The sequence below is a fragment of the Protomyctophum bolini genome (assembly GCF_963924005.1).
Source record: "Protomyctophum bolini genome assembly, chromosome: 14".
Lineage (NCBI taxonomy): Eukaryota > Metazoa > Chordata > Actinopteri > Myctophiformes > Myctophidae > Protomyctophum > Protomyctophum bolini.
In genome coordinates this window covers 33045509-33058417 of record NC_137875.1, presented here as the reverse complement: position 1 = coordinate 33058417, position 12909 = coordinate 33045509, and positions in this window count along the sequence as shown.

Sequence of the window (12909 nt, the reverse complement as noted above, 5' to 3'; positions counted from 1 at the left end):
CTGGATTTCTTTCCGCAACATGACATTTGAGGCGATGTGTGGTTTATAAATTATTGAAGGATTAGTGACCAAGCCACCCTTTAGCCCCCCTATGAACCCTGCGGCTTCGTTCCACTTGCACAACCTCATCCTCAAACATTTGACAGCTGTTAGTCGACTTTAGGCCTTGTGTACTTTGTATATAAATGGTATAGCCTACCAAACTGTATATGAAGGGAACCTTCCGGTGTACTGTACACTCAAGATGTAGGCAAATAAATTTACTTACTTACCTACAACTCCTGGATTTGAAAAGTAGGCATCTACTAGGCAGGCTATAGCTCTGGCGCTGTCCTTTCAGCACCGCTGGCTAAGTTTCTTGAGCTGAAAATTGAAGGAAATAGGCTATATTAAAAGGGACACTTCACTATGTGCATGTGTAATATGTGGTTTTAGATATTTTAGATTTTAGCAGTGAGCCCAGTGTCTCTGATGTCATGGTTCATGGACACCGGGCTCGCTTCCTTCCTGGACTACAATTCCCATAATGCTTTGGTGCACTGCTCCTCCTTGTGGATAGGGGGACAACATGTAGTCCAGGAAGTAAGTGAGCCCAGTGTCCATGACATCACAGACACTGGGCTCACTGCTAAAAAAAAATCCCTTTAAGCCTAGACTATAGGGTTAACCACTTAATTGACTTAAATCCAATATTCTTATTAAAACAGACCTGAGTTGCAACTATATACAGTGCTTGGACTGCTTTTTTGCTAATGTTTGGATGCTGATAGTTCATAGGCGGCGGCCTACAGGTCAGTAGGCTAAATAGCCCACGCTGTCACCCCACCCATATATGCTGCAAGCCTGCAATGACCTGATTATTGATGAAATGTGTCTATGTTTTATAGGTGGAGACGTCATACATGCTGATGTTGCCGAGCCACTTCTGCCGCCCTCACCGACAGAAGCAGACTCCTGTTTCAGCGGAGAGCAGCAGGAGGACGAAGGGGACGACGAGCGCTACAGCAGCGCTGCTGCTGCGATAGCGGCCACTACCGGCGACCCGTCGCCGCACAAGCGACGGCGCTCAGACCAGGCCTGCGCTAAACCACGACGCGCCAGGACGGCGTTCACCTACGAACAACTTGTGGCCCTGGAGAACAAATTCCGCGCGACGCGATACTTGTCCGTGTGCGAGAGACTGAACCTCGCCCTTTCCCTGAGTCTGACCGAGACCCAGGTCAAAATCTGGTTCCAGAACAGGAGAACCAAGTGGAAAAAGCAAAACCCCGGCGCCGACAGCACGCTGCAGCCCGGCTCAAACTCTCTTGTGAACGTCAGTCCCTGTCCGTCCACTTGCGTCGTGAGTTCTGCAAGTTACCACCAAACTTTCCCTACCTTCAGCTCTGGGAATATGATCTTTCACACGGCCGGTGCTGTTCCTCTCTCAGCCACTGGAGGGCTATTGCACCCTTTCTTGTCCAATGGCTTTGTCCAGCCATCATATTTCAGCCCACATTTATGAAATGACTCGAGAAAACAATTGTATCTTAAAACTGATGACATTTGAGGCCAATGTTGATATTGATCAAAGTAGGCCTGTACTACCAGTACAGTACCCTCTTTTGGACATTTACTGCCTGTAGTATAGTCTACTGCCCAAGGACTTCTGACCTGTTGCCATGATGATGCCATGTCCCATTCTATGAATTCAAGAGAGAGAGAGAGAGAGAGAGAGAGAACTGTAGTGCCAACAACCTTTGTCTTGTCTAGGTCAACAGGAACTGGAGTGATGTAATCGCAGCTCAATCGAATGCCATTCAAACTTCCTCCTCAATGTTATATTCAGAAATGGACATTATCCAGAACCGTTACAAAAGGAAAAATATATATAAAACAACAACAACAACAGACCTGTTGAGTGCTTAGCTGTTTTGCTTTTGAAAACAATACGTGATTGCATTTTCTAAAACATTGGGCCTCTGTCTAGCACCTTGCTGTGTTTGTTCAAACGTTTGTATCAAAAGCACATGTCTGTTATCACTTAAAAATACATTATCAGTGTAAATTGAACATAATGGAGCACACCTTCTTGGTTTAAATTATTAAAACACCTTTGCGTTTTTACTAATTAAAAATGAATGCATTTTGAATGAGAATACATATAAGGACAATGTGTAATTGCACCATGTTGTCATAACAAAAAAGAAATGTGTTGCTTGTGAAAGTTATGTCTCAGTATCATTGTTGTTCAGAAGTCATTTGGAGCACAATTCTAAATGAGGTCCAGTTGACTGAATAAAATCTCCATCTCCTGGACATAAGCATGATGGAACACCAGAAATCATAACTTTATTGATGCCTGAGTGAGTTATTCAGTACTAGTACTATCTATCTGGAAGAAAAGACACAATGCCTATATGGATGTGAACTAGGGTTTGGAAAAAACTGTAGACCCAAGCGCTTGTGTCTAATCATCACTTGCATGCTACAACCACACAGTGGCGCCCTTTCATCATTCTCCCACACAATCTGTGGCTCAGAAATGTGAACTAGCCTATAGGGCTGCAATTTACAATAATACCTTTTTTACTTTTTTATGATAGATATACCTGTCAATTATGTCTATTACTTTAATTATTTGATTTAATATTATATATTATTATATATTTTCAGCAGATTAGTCTTAGTCTTTTGAATAAACCACCATTTATTTAGTAAATTTAGTCTTAGTCTTAATGCAATGTTAATTTTGACAGCAAATATTTAGTCTTAGTCTTTTGAATAACACATTTAGTTTTAGTCCTATATTTAGTCTTCTGAAATTGTTTAGTCTTGTCGCCTAATAACAAAAATCACTCCCGTGGGAAGTGAGGGGCGCTCTTATCATACGTCATCATACATCATCTCATTCCGGCCAATCACAATTTGCGTCCTCACTTTTGTCTTCAATGTTTGTGTTAACGCAATGTTTGTGTTTACACAAACCCTCAAAGCTGGACATAATAGGAGGGGCTGGCGCCCTTCACAAAACTGTCTTTTAGTCTGTCAACAGAATTAACACTGATATTAATTTAGCCATAGAATTACATTAAAAAATATGTAAAAATATACATACATAAAAAATCACACCCGTGTTAAGTGAGGGACGCTCTTATTGATAACGAGCACCTTATCGATCAGGCTTATCGAGCCGGTTTCACTATCGAGCATTTTCTATTATTTTGTGGAAAGATGGGAGATAATAATTTCTGAACAGAACCAGTATCTTTTACTAGAGCCTTCAAATACATTACGTTTCTAAGACGGAAGGCAATTGACCTTTTTACCAGTAAAATAATATTAAAGAAACTGGTTAATATGTGTACAGTCACTTTAAAAGTGTCATTTTGTTTACCCGGGCAGCGCTGGTTGGCAGGCATCAATACACTTTAGACATGTTTGTGCCAGCATGGATGATTACATTTTTTTATGCTCGATAACAGACTTGATAAACCCAAATCTTATTGATAACGGGTACTCAATAAGCTTGTTATCGGATATTTTTTCGGGTATCGGTTACCGAGTTCCATCCCTAGTTACGACAACTATGTTCACTTCTTCTACATAGACTTCTATTGGCGAATAGTGACAAAGGCCTGAACCGGATAGATGCAGTAAGTTACGACTGCATTGGAGTCTATGGGCTTTATAGTGACAAACGAGTTACATGAACCACGTGACCAGGCTGTTTTCTGGCACTAATGGGTGGGGACATGGGCTAACAGTAGTGCTTTTGTAACACTTGCTATGTATATGCATCCCACTGTTTCTCAACCAATTTCCTAATAATAATGACTCAACCAGACAATAACTCCTGTAACTGTAACTCCCTTTTTCTGTTAAATTTCTTGACCTCCAACTTGTCAGTAAATGTCATCATAGGTCATTCAGGTCACTCAGTTTCTCAAATAGTGGAAAGAAAATTATATAGACAAATCCTACATTACTAAATGCATGGTCAATGGTCAGGGACCACATGCAATACCTTCACGGACCACCGGTGGTCCACGGACCACCTGTTGAAAACCCCTGGATTAGGTTATCATTTTAAAACGGAATCATTATTGGAAAATTAAGCTCTGTCAGTTACAAAGTGGCAACAGGTCAATCTGTCACAATCTGACAACTCTCACTGCGTGCGCACGTGTGCATGCGTGCGCGCGCTCGTGTGTGTGTGTGTGTGTGTGTGTGTGTGTCTGTCACTCAAACTGCTTTGAAGAAGGGGAACCTGTACGTTTCAGACAGTGGTGTGCCACTTGAGGGGGTGTGTATGGGGGTGGGGGTGTGTATGGGGGTGAGGGGGTGTGTATGGGGGTGGGGGAGTTAGGGCAATTTTCTCTTGATCGGTTAAGGTTTGATGTGTCAAACCGTCAAAACTACCTGCAGCTGGGGTGCTGCTCTCATTGTGGCTCCATAAAGACCTGCAGCTGGGGAGCTGCTCTCATTGTGGCTCCATCCTCTCTGTCTGTTCCCCACTCTCTCTCGCTCTCTTTCTTTCCTCTTTGTCTCACATACACATACTGTAGGCTGAAATCTATATGCATTGTAACAGTATATCCCACTGTTCCAATGTGCAGACTGATGCAAATAAAAAGTGTGACTTTTCATTTTAACAAGGCCTAACATGTCTCATCAATATTCGGGGAAATCCAGCATGAATCATGTTCCCATGCTAGTTCTCGGCTAGAGGCAACAACCGCATGACAATGCTTTGAATAATTTTGTAGAGGTATCCGAGGGGGGGGGGGGGGGGGGGGGGTGGTCGTTTAGGTCTGGGAGAAGAGGGGTCGTGTTTAAAATTCATGCCAGAGCATTCTCCGGGGCAAGGTCAGACGTTAATAACATGAGCACCTTCACATCACATCACATGCCTACACGTTGTGTGTATGTGGGTACGTGTGTGTGTGTGTGTCTGCAGTCTATACGCGTGTAGTGATATGCTTAGGGCTATGGTGGTATGGGAGAAAATTCCATCTACAGCCCCTGCTGGCTTTACTTATCTTTTGCAGTGAAAAAAGGGGGAGGGTTGAATAAATAAAACTGACCTGATGATTGAGGTGTGTGTGTGTGTGTGTGTGTGTGTGTGTGTGTGTGTGTGTGTGTGTGTGTGTGTGTGTGTGTGTGTGTGTGTGTGTGTGAGAGAGAGAGAGAGAGAGAGAGAGAGAGATAGAGAGAGGACTGTGCATGGCGTGCTATCTTCGGCTAATGCAGTCCACAGGGACAAGAATCCTTTCCACTGAGGTTCACAGCTCAGGTGACAGGAGGAAAAGAAGGAGAGAGAGAGAGAGAGAGAGGGAGGGGGGGGGCGAGGGGGAATTTATGTCCAGCTTTGAGGGTTTGTGTAAAGACGAAGGTGAAAACTAAAATTGTGATTGGCTGGAATGAGATGATGTATGATGATAAGAGTGCCCCTCACTTCACACGGGTGTGATTTTCTTTTATAGTGCAAAAGACCCTGTTGATTTTAGAACAATGCAGCAGATGACACGTTATATACTATCCATTGTAAAGAGACGAGACTGTTGAACCTTATTCTACTTATTTTAACTCTCTCAGTCTGGATATAATAACAAAATGACAAATGATAAAAGACTAGAATTTCATATTCAATAATCATACGCATTATTATGACCCGTTTTGTTATACGTATAGGCTAGATCTATATGCATATTGAATATAGACCCTGTAGAGAGTCATTGCAAAATGCAATAGTTGTGGCCTGTTTGAGGTTGAGAACCACTGCTCTAGACCTGGCGTTTTCAACTGATTGTGAACCAGGGACTACCACTCTGACAAAAACCCAAACTGGGGATCACTGTTTTGGGTTGGGATTGGGGTGGCCCTTGAAGATTGCTTGGAATATGCTAGTGGTCTGTGTTATTATTTATGGCCTCAGCTGCCTGACTCAGAGAACCAAACACATCATTCCTCTTACCTATATACTTATACTGATTTGTAACATTCTCACTTCTTGAGATTCTAACTAGGGAAAGGGTTCTGTGGAATTTCTTGAACTCAGACTTCATCTAAGCCTCTAAGGCCAGTCCCTGGCCCTGAAACTGTTTTGTTGCAAGGAGTTGCGACTAGTTGCATTGGTGCGGTCTGGGCTTTGGGTCACCAGCTTCTCAAGTAGTGGACAGGTGGTCCATGTCTGTCTTTTATTATAGTGGCTATAAATTTATTGACGACGTTTCGAGCCAAGGCTCTTCATCTGGTCAAACTCTGAGTTTGACCAGATGAAAAGCCTTGGCTCGAAACGTCGTCAATAAATTTATCTTTTGGAGCATATGAGTGTGCGGGTTCCCTTCTTTTTTCCTATGTTCTGGTTCCAACCTTGACCTGCACATAATACTGTTAATAATATACTGTTAAATAATACTGATATTGTGGCAATACCACTCTGACAGAGAGAGATACATCGTTACAAATACATTGTTTACTGTCTGAAATCTCATCCAGAACGGCACAAGGAATGGACTGTGTTTCATACATGTTTCTCGAAAGAGTCTGTGCCTCTGTGGACATTGAGCCTATCCTCTTCTGTAAGCTTGGAAATACTTCTAGAATTTAAACACAAGCCTCCTCCAATGACCACTGATAATGTTTTTAATTCCACTGTCCTCATATCACACAAATACCAAATTACTAAGTTTCTCCAAAATAAAACAAAATATAATGATGAACAAAAGATGCATCCAGGGACCACATGAAATAGCTTCACTGACCACCAGTGCTTGGACAACTATATATTTTCACTCCGAGTGGTCAGTGTGCGTCAGTCAGTACTAGTACTCCCAGAGCATAGCACTCAGAATATTTGACAGAGTGAACAGCGACACTCTGAGTGCTCTGAATTTCTGAACAACCAGAGAGCAGACCAGGTGCAACCTGGTGCTCTGAGAGTGTATTTACGCACGCACCCTAACATCCAAACAAGTTTGCGGTCTAAACTGTAACATTGAATTATCTGAATAGACAAATACTTGTAAGCACTAGCATGCATTTTGGAGGGAATGTTCTCTAGATTTTACATGTTTTTGTTTTTATGCCTTAATACTTATTGGCCTCTGTGTGCAATATGGCCTTTAACGCAGCAGTGAGTCAAATCAATCAAGCAGAAGTGTTTATACATGCCTGTCACATCGGCAACAGCTCTGATATTTATACCCCCATACCATACACCACACTGCTACTGTAGCAACAAGTCTCTCGCTACATCTTCTCTGAAGATGTTTTAGCGGTAGTCTTACAACAGAGCTAAAATTAGGCATATATATCTGAAAAATATTCAGACGGCACAAAGCTCATTTGTACACCGTAGCGTTGTTTTTACTTAAGATAAATGATTGCTGTGGTTTCCAGAATCCAAACACTGAATAGGACAAACAGACAGAGGCCGGTATGATTTATGGTTCAAAACTCTCAAAGTTTGAACCGTGTGTCAGTCTGAAGAATCAGTTTACTTACTTTTTATTCAGGTTTTATAACAGAAGCCCAGGAATCAGTTTACTTTTAGTAAATTTGCATCATCTCATTTCAACACAATTTAAGTCTTCACCATAAATGTTTAACTTCAAGGATCAGACATTTGTAAATCCTATTCTGTTGCAATAAACAGATACGACAATGCCCGTCAGAGCTAGTAATGTCTCATTTGCACTCCATACTGACATTTCATTTTAGATTCCCTATTGGAGGCATTAAGAGGTGTAGATACTATATCAATGTTACAATTAACTGTGACCCAGGACTAGGAGAAACAAACCGCAAAAGGAAAAGAGTTGTAGTTGGCCTTAACGGTTACTATACTTTGGTCCGACATACCATTGGTCCGATCGACTACCTACCCCAAACCCTCACCCTAACCACAGTGAGCACGGGGCAGCACACTTAAACCCCCTATCCCGAGTCGGACCAATGCTCCTTCGAACCAATGATATGTCATACCAAAGTATGCTCCCCGGCCTTAACATATTGCACTGTTTGAGTTTTGCCATAACATCTTTTTGTATTTGTATTTTATTTGCTTTTCCAGAACAGCAGGGACCTTCGTCAAAGCAGGGGAAGATCAAACTGTTTTCCTCCTGTAAATTCGGTCCGAGAAAGTGCAAAGAATTCAAACCAACTCTTAATGGCCTTTTCATCAGCTCAGGGAAGAGAAAGCCAGTTTGAGGTTGAGGGGGGGGGGGGGGGGGGGATTCTTCAGAGGTTTCAGATGTCACCGTTTGAGAATTCAGAGGGAAGCCACACTGTGCCTTCCACCTAATCCCCGTCAGTTCAGTGGCGATTGCTGTGTTGTACTCCGGGCACAGTGGAAGGCACAAAATGGAAAGGCAACAACCGCCAATTACAAGACAACGCTGAACATGTTTCTGCACTCAGTGAATTATTATATGCTCTGTTCTGAATATTTACATTATGATTGCAGTAGCAGCTGCATCCTTCCATAAAGCCCTCGAACACACTGAGCTAAAACAAATTAGCCAGGCCTTGGACAGCTACTATGCAGGAGCACAGCCAGAATGCCAAATGCACAAGAGTCCAAAAATGCTGCACTCGGTTTGCCCGCAGTCTGTCATCCTTTTAGTTGTCTTGCACAGCTGTTTCCAGCCGTATAGGAAGGAAATGTAATTTGAAATATCCTGCTATCATAAATGAATAAGCTGTATTCCATGCTCATAATTAAATCAGTGCTTCGTTTGGAGTAAGTGCTTCTGTTTCCCATGGTTATTGACAATAGACGTCAGAGTAGAGTAAAAGGTGCTCAGATTCTCAGATACAATCCATATTTTGTCTCTTTCAGATGCAGCTGTAATTGACCTGTCCCTTCTTCCCATTCCTACTCTTGCAAAAGCAATTTGTTTGAATGGAAAAGTACCATGCACCAGCAAAAGGCATATAAACAGTGCCAAAACAATTACAATAACCCAATAGCACTTTAGCAGGAGCGAATATGATTTAGAATGGGACTTAAATCTAAATCTGACTTTAGAGCAAATATTTGGATGGCTTTCCAGTCTAGGGTCCCGCTCAACTCCAGTTTACAAGACAGTTACGAAAATGGCATGTCAGCATGTGAATGATGGAGGGAGTAAGTCTCGAATAAATCTCTGGCAGGCTATGGCAATACTAACCCCCTCCCCCATGTTTGGAACTCCCCCTCTCTCGCTAACCTTTGAACTCCATGTGTCATAATCCTTGTACCCATGCCAATTTGGAGGACGTTGATGTGGTTGCAAGGCCATTGGCCCAGAGTCAAGGAGTTCATGGAAAGACATTTTCCATGAAGAACGTTCTCTGGATGGGGGAATGACCGTGCGCGATGTGATCTGAGGGTTAAAGAAGATGCAGGGAGATTATGTATCCCTGAATCAACCCGAACTCTGGCCCAAACCAGCGCAAATCCGTCTGGTTCCCATCATCACCCCGAGAAGAGAGTGTGCCAGAAACGTATTATACAACATTGGGGACATTAGTATGAAAACATAGCCTACTACTGTCTGGTAGTAGCTTCAGTCACAAGAAACCATTACCTAAGTCTTCTGGCATGTGGTTGTGGATAGAAAAGGAGTTCTGCAGATTTCTGTCCTCTGTAATGCATATTAATGCCATTATATTTGCATGGCAAACAAATACACTAAGAAAAGAGGCATGGGAGTTCAAGTATCTGTGTGCTAAATAATACACTATTCGTAAGATCAACCAATTAAATGCAACGAGAGTAGGCCTACCAAAGACGCAACACTAACTAACATACCAAAATCCTGTTCATCTGTCCTATTGACACGAGTTTGTTTCACAGCGAATCCAACATGCATACCTGGTTGACCAGGGACAACTTACAGAGGACTAATTTACGACAGGAGGCTGCTCTCTTCGCAGGCGAGCAGGAACTCTTTTTACAATCTCTCAAATGACCACAACTGTGCCTGTCACTGGCTGGTTTTATGACAGTGTCAACTGTCAACACTACAAAATTGTTCTTCACATATTCACCCTCCCCATATTATCTATTGTCCATATACATGGTTCGATTTGTTGGGGGGGGGATGCAGATATGTTTTATGATTTTTATCCCTATCCTTATTTGTTTTACGAAGAAGAATATAGGGCGATATATATTTTATTTGTAAAATAGCTCTACATTCTGATTTATTAATCTCTGTTTATTAAAGACCTGGAGAGACCCTTGTTACTGAACAAACACTCTTTAACCTTTTAACACAAAATCTCTATTTTGTTTTACACATCTCACCATGTACAGTACATGTACAGTACACATACAGTAGGCTATATACACACAATCATGAGAGCACATCACACATTATCCCAGTACACATCATGTCAACATCTACCCTCACAGTGAGCCAGATGTTCGTAATGATCCACGTACACTTCTTGTTCCACTGCAAAGATCAGCTGTGCTAATTAACGCAGAAGAGAACTGAGCATTCTTAATAATTACGTTCTGTCTCGAAGTCAAAGACCACAGCAGTGCTGGAAGAGTGCGCAGTGGACTGCTGGCACAAGAAGCCTCGGACGTGAGCTGAGAGAGACAACAAAGAGAACTTAAATCTGTGCTTTTGACATCATGTTGGCTGATTTCACAGCCGAATGCTCAAAGAACCTGAGTTTGTGGCAGTAGCCAACACAACACAGAGGTTCAATCACTCACACACACACACACACACACACACACACACACACACACACACACACACACACACACACACACACACACACACACACACACACACACACACACACACACACACACACACACACACACACACACACACACACACACACACACACACACACACACACACACACACACCAGGCTTCTCCTACACATCACTGTCTATGCCGCTATCTATAGGAAATCCCAACATTTTCTAAGACTTCACATACCACCTCTTTCTTATACAGCCTTTCTGTAGAAAATGGAGCAAAAGATAAGCTCACTGTCAAGAATAGTTGAGAAAGTTTGTACGGGTTCACATTGGGTGTAATTGGAAGAGGTTTCAGTGAGGTTTCACAACCTGTGAAATTGAGAATATAGTGCTCTGAAATGCAGCTTCTCAGGCTATGTTTTGCAAGTGTTTCACTGCATTGGATCATAGGACTTGATTCCTTGGAAAAGGAGAGGTGCTTGTGTGCATGCGTGCCCATCCGTGTGCATGTGTGCGTGTGCGTGTGCGTGTGCGTGTGTGTGTGTGTGTGTGTGTGTGTGTGTGTGTGTGAGAGAGAGAGCGAGAATATGAGTGGGCTACCTCAGATCTATTTTATATCAAAACTATAATTATCAGACTCAGGTGACTGCAATGAAGACTCATCTGTTAAAAAACCCATCGATATATGCAGTTTCTGCTTCACAGTAAGAAGTATATATAAATCGCTATCACTTAAGCTGGGGAATTATCAGCAATTTAGGCACAGGGTCTCATGCATATGGATGCTCTCTGGAGGGGATGCAAATGAGACTTTATCACTATGCACAGCATTGTCAACTGGCTCTTTCACTTGTCAGGAATGAACTATATCTCACCGCTTTAATGCCACAACTGATGGGAGTTCAGAATATGAACAGCATGGCAGACCTCTGTAGTCTACACTTCGTTTTAGTTTCTTTCTATTTCCTCCCCTGTTTATTCCTCCTAAGAAACAGATGTCATGATGAATGGCAAAGAGAGCTGGCACCCGACAACAGAATCAATTTCCTTCCTGCGTGGAGGAGGAAAGCGATGCAGTAAGCGTTCTAAAAATGATTTTCTTTTTCCTAGAGGGATTTCTTTTTTTTATACTTCTATCAAAAGGATGTTGTCAAAGCCTAGGCTATAAGATAATGAGCATGACCATACACACAGTTTTAGTTTTCTAGTTGTAGAAATACTGTAAGCTCATTTACAGTATACAGAAGAAGATCTCACAACAGTATGATATTGCACATTTGACAACGTGACCCATGTAAAAACATAAAAAGTTATAACCAGAAATTAGGTAAAGGAAGGAAGTCGAAACAGGTGTAGCCCACTTCCTTTCAGCCTGCTATTTACTGTACAGTACAACTCCACTGGAAAACAACCGAGTCATTGAGAGAAATTGTACTCTTGGATGACTTGGAGACCGCGTGTACGGAGTAACGTCTGGATGGATGAAAGCCTTCTTATTGTCTTCCAAGTCTGACTTTTGTCGCTATAGTGACTGGCCAATAAAAAAAAGATCTGGGTACGAGATTGGGCCTAATATCAATTATAACTGAACATCAGCAGTCATTCATACAGAATGGTCATAGATAGACCAATAGAGACCAATATAATAGACAATACAAGGAGTTGTAATTGTAGGAACTAAGGTAGTACAATTTCAGGGTATCAAAGATCCTCACCCAGGAACCATACAGATGGCTGAGCTCAGCGGGGAGCTACGTATTAAGGGTTAAGTGTCTTGCTCAGGGACACTTCAACACAGCAACACATAGCCGAGGTTCGAAGTTCGAACCAGTGACCTTCTGTTTATAATAATTTTGTATCTGTGCTTCAAATAGTTGAGTTTTGAAAACAAAACAAAAAAAGGGGGGAACATTTTCAAACTTGATTGTCTCCAGAGAGACAATAATTATGCAGCTGTACATTTCACTTTTCACTGTATGGCTAAACAAAGCTTAATGTACAGAAAGTGTGGAAGAAATAATTATGTTTTACTTAAGTGTACAATTAGCAACATCACAATATCAATTCATTCATTCATCAATTATGTTTAGTATCAATAGGCTACACAGTGTTGGAAAGGGTAATAAAAAATAGGCTATTACTCGTTACTTTAAAAAAAGTGAAACTCTGAAGCTTTCATTGCATCAGTGCATGGCATGCACTCAATAAAAGCCAT